Source organism: Lactuca virosa, chromosome 8 (genome assembly GCF_052849685.1).
Source record: "Lactuca virosa cultivar CGN04683 chromosome 8, Lactuca_virosa_CGN04683_v6, whole genome shotgun sequence".
Taxonomy (NCBI): Eukaryota; Viridiplantae; Streptophyta; class Magnoliopsida; order Asterales; family Asteraceae; genus Lactuca; species Lactuca virosa.
In genome coordinates, this window is record NC_136433.1 from 282298149 (window position 1) to 282303931 (window position 5783).

The following is a 5783-nucleotide window of genomic DNA, read 5'->3' on the forward strand; positions in this document are numbered from 1 at the left end:
ATTATTCAAACATTATTCAAACATCATTCCAAACTTTTACTCTTTTAGTCCCTTATTAACAACACAACATATTTACAATCAAGTAACATCAACTAATTACTTATCAAGTAAATTACTATATATTCGTATATTAAACCAAAAGAATGTACATAGCACTAATTGTCATAATATGAAAGTACATATCAACAAACTACTCATAAATTATACCAAACTCACTAGAAAACCTAACGAAACAAGCCTCCCACAAACAAATTTCACACATAAACACCCATTTGAATCCATTCACAAAAGCGTCTAACACACTAATTACAGACTTATGAAGATCTATGGAAGCCATGGAAGTGTACATGTTTCCTCCCCTCCTTATTTAAGTTGAGATGAACCTTAGAACAAGTTGCTCTAAGATTCCACTTACCTTTTGCTCTGCGGTAAGCATTGTTCAACATGTCCAAAGCTTCCTGCTTCCTATGTCTCCCTTCAGCCATCAACATCATTCCCAGGACAAATGTTGAATCCAAATGTCCCAATGCAGATGCTTCTTCAAGCATCGTTTTCCCTTCATGTTCAGCTTCTAAGAAAAATAACTTCATCTGAAAAAAACATTAAACACATAATTTTTAGTTAAAGTTATGCAAAACAAGAAACATATGAATTACTACTATGCATATATATAACAACATACCAATACATTCCTGAATAGAATATTTGGGTTTCTCATCTCTATGATTTGTTGACAACTACATGTTTATGGTTAGACCAACCACGAAATCGTAATCCATCTAACTCCATATGTTTATATACTTCATCCGTTTTTCCTACCTCGTTGAAGAATCTGCAGCTGCAAACAAAACACAATATTCGCTCCATAATGTAAAGACAACTCAAATACACTTGTGAAATAGAATGATCGAAGACAAAACTTACACACTTTTCATCCTGAAAGCCTCGACTGCTAAAATTTTTGCCAAGTCGACTATTATTTTCTCCATCACTTCAAATGGCATGTCTGTTAGTGATTTCCTTTGATTTCTTGATTGAATCTTAGAAGAAGTACTAGCTTCCATAATAATAAACATTCACTAAGATAACGATTCTGCGAAAATGATTTTAGGGTTTTTTGACTGTCGGAATTTTGAAATTGGGGTTGTTTGCAAGTGATTGAAATAAGAGTGAAGAACTGAAACAACGTGTTTCGTCGGAAAACATTATGGCGCCTAGAAGATGTTCCATTATAAAATGACCAAATTGTCCTAATACATACAATGACTCGTATTTAATTAGTAAGGGTAGTTTTGTCAAAAGTCATAAATAAAAGAAAAATCAATTTCTATTTTAATCAAGGTTGTAAAAATCACTCGGCGGTAGCTCGACGGTCGACTGGCGATAAGCGATTAATCAGACTCGGCGGGGATTAATCGGGGACCCTAAATTATTAATAAAATTATTTAAAAAATTAATATTTCCTAAAAAACAAAGTATTTGAAAATTTTAAATTTTAATACACAACCGGCACAAATGATATATGTTGACCAATGACCCATATGTCATCCATGGGTGATACCATCACACCATAAGCAACTACCATGTTGACCAATGACCCGTATGTCATCCATGGATGATACCATCACACCATAAGCAACTACCATGTTAACCAATGACCCGTATGTCATCCATGGACACCATAAGCAAATACCATGTTGACAAATGACCCATATGTCACCCATTGGTGATACCATCGCACCATAAGCAACTACCATGTTGACCAATGACCTATATGTCATCCATGGGTAATACCATCACACCATAAGCTACCATGTTGAGCAATGACCCATATGTCATCCATGGGTGATACCATCACACCATAAGCAACTGCCATGTTGACCAATGACCCGTATGTCATCCATGGGTGATACCAATACACCATAAGCAACTACCATGTTAACGAATGATCCGTATGTCATCCATGGACACCATAAGCAAATACCATGTTGACCAATGACCCATATGTCATCCATGGGTGATACCATCACGCCATAAACAACTACCATGTTGATCAATGACCCATATATCATCCATGGGTAATACCATCACACCATAAGAAACTACCATGTTGAGCAATGACCCATATGTCATCCATGGACACCATAAGTAAATACCCTGTTGGCCAATGACCCATATGTCATCCATAGGTAATACCATCACACCATAAGCAACTACCATGTTGACCAATGACCCGCATGTCATCCATGGACACCATAAGCAAATACCATGTTGACCAATGACCCATATGTCATCCATGGGTGATACCATCACACCATAAGCAACTACCATGTTGACCAATGACCCATATGTCATCCATGGGTAATACCATCACACCATAAGCTACCATGTTGACTAATGACCTATATATCATCCATGGGTGATACCATCACACCATAAGCAACTACCATGTTGACCAATGACCCGTATGTCATCCATGGGTGATACCATCACACCATAAGCAACTACCATGTTAACCAATGACCCGTATGTCATCCATGGACACCATAAGCAAATACCATGTTGACCAATGACCAATATGTCATCCATGGGTGATACCATCACACCATAAGCAACTACCATGTTGACCAATGACCCGTATGTCATCCATGGACACCATAAGCAAATACCATGTTGATCAATGACCCATATGTCATCCATGGGTAATACCATCACACCATAAGCAACAACCATGTTGACCAATGACCCATATGTCATCCATGGGTGATACCATCACACCATAAGCAACTACCATGTTGACCAATGAACCGTATGTCATCCATGGGTGATAGCATCACACCATAAGCAACTACCATGTTAACCAATGACCTGTATGTCATCCATGGACACCATATGCAAATACCATGTTGAGCAATGACCCATATGTCATCCATGGGTGATACCATTACACCATAAGCAACTACCATATTGAGCAATTACCCGTATGTCATCCATGGACACCATAAGCAACTACCATGTTGACCAATGACCCGTATGTCATCCATGGACACCATAAGCAAATACCATGTTGACCAATGACCCATATGTCATCAATGGGTAATACCATCACACCATAAGCAACTACCATATATATTGACATGACCCGTACGTCTTTTATATATAAATTTTGGTTTAAACATAAAATCATAAAGATGTATAGTTTATTAATGTTTAATCCTGGTTTAGAATTTTAAATTAAAATTATACTATGAACACCTCATTAGTCTATGTTCTTTCTTGACGTTAGCTAGATGTATATACCCTATCTATCAATCTGGAACTACTTGAATAAATTTGAATTACTAAATATTTAGCGCTAATTAGCACAGTTCGAATTTTTCATTAGCGGAGCTTCAAAATATTTCGCAATTCCTTTCCCTCCAACCTACACACGATTACACTGCATATTAGGGTAAGTTTACTGATTAGAAATAGGGTTTACATTTTCTGTGATCATCATCTCCGGCGGCTAGTTTATCGAAATCTTTGTTCATTATACGTTTGTGCACTGACTTTGGCGATATAGGTTGTCACACATCTAAAATTTATTTTTATTTAATTTACTATTATCGTGATGATTGTTTCTTGTTCTCTGATTATCTTCATGTATATTATCATCTTAAATTACATGTAAATTGGTTTTAATTGTATTCAATAGTTTGCATGCGTAGTAATGCCTTCATATATAATTTATTTTTATTGTTTGTTTCTCTCTTCTAATCAGTAGTTTATCATTTTAATACGTTGGTATTGACTACAGTTTTTTGTTAATTTTTAAGCAAGAAAGATGTCGAACTCGAAAGCTAAAGGAGCATCCGGTGTGAAGCCAACTAAATTCATTGTACCACAGGTTATGAAACGCAACAGGATTTCAGCTGCAAAATTCATAAACAGACAATTACAAGATGAAGAAATCGACTTCCCAATACCAACAACCACATCCAAAGCACCTATAACATCTACCAACAAAACCCCAGTACCTAAATCATTAACATCAACCATGACTACCACTTCCTTGGCATCACTTACAACATCCACACCGTCCTTAGAAAATACATCTAAAACTTCCGAAACTGGAACAATACAATCCTCAACACTTACATCAATAACCAAAATTTCAGCACCTACGTCATCTAAACCATCCTCAACACCGACACCCACTACCACATCATCAACACCTATATCTACTACCACAACCTCAAAACTTGCATCTATACTACCATCCTCCACAACTACAGTAACTACCATACCCTCCTTAAGTAAAGGAACTACCACATCCTCAACATATACATCTATCCCAACACCTACCCCAGAATATACCCCGTCAACAACACCTATCCCAGAATCTACTCCATCACCAACACAACCAACCATGAATGGATCTGTAGTGGAAAGTGTAGAAGGTTAAAACAATTCCTCTGAAGATTGTGGACCAGATGGATGTTTAACTGTTCATGTTTGGAAAAAAACGTGAGTTACCAACCAAATCTTAATTACAACTTTTTCTATGTATAAAATTTTGGTTTACACGTACATATCAATTCATAACTTAACACATCACATGATTATTTGCAGGATAATGCCACCGGGACCTTGTGCACGCTTTATTAGTCAGTCCTTTAAACAAAGAGTAGATCCAGAAGGGTACGCTTGGGGAAAAGTAAGCAAAGAAATACACGAATTATATTGGGAGGAATTTCAGGTAATTAACTATATGTGATAAATTTTTGTTTGGTAAACATTTACACTTAAACTTATGTTTATATTGTTAATGTGTAGAAAAATGTTGTTGGGATGAAACAATAGACTCGCTGGTGAGGCAAGCTTGGGCAAGGAAAGTGGCAGAAAGTTATGGTCAATATCTCTTCAACATGCGGAGCCCAAAAAGAAACAAACATGGCTTTAAACCAACTTATATTCCACAGGAAGTCTGGAACTCCTGGCAATTAAAATGGTATACAGAAGAATACAAGCTAAAATCTTAGCAGAACAAGAAAAATAGGCGTAACGGTGTGGCTGATGGAGTAACAAAACCAACACATAACGCTGGATCCGCAAGTCATTTGAAGATAGCTTCTGATTTGGTAATTTTTTAAATGGTACATCGTATCAATGTTTATATATGTTTATCTGTATACTTGAAATTTTATATGGTATTTATGCAGAAGAGGAAATTAGGACGTGATCCACCCTATAGTGAATTGTTCATGTATACACACACGAAGAATCACGATGGTGTCACTTTCACAAATGAAAAAGATAGACAAATTCATGTAATATTCGTTTCAGTGTTAAACTTTTATATTGTAGCTAGTCCATAATATCTTTCATAAATTTGATATCTTTTAACTTATATTATTTTTATTTTTAGGCGGCGTATACAGAAAAACGGGAAGAGTTGGAAGCTGAAGGTGTTGAATTTAAGGAGGACAAGCTATTTTATGTTGTTGTTGGTGGTCATGATAAAAAAAGAAGACTTTATGGATTAGGCTCTTTTGCAAAGGCGGTTCCCAATAGGAAGGGTAAAACGGATGTATCTTACATTCCGGAAAAAAATGATGAAATAGAAGAAATGAGGGAGCTTGTTGCTAAACAAAAACAGCAAAACGAAGAGCTTAAAGAAATGATGAACGGCTAACAAGAAGAAAACAACGCAAGGGTCGGGCATCTTGAAAAACAACTTCAAACGACATTGGATCTTATTAATGTCTTTACAAAACAGCAACAGTAGTAGCTTGATATAT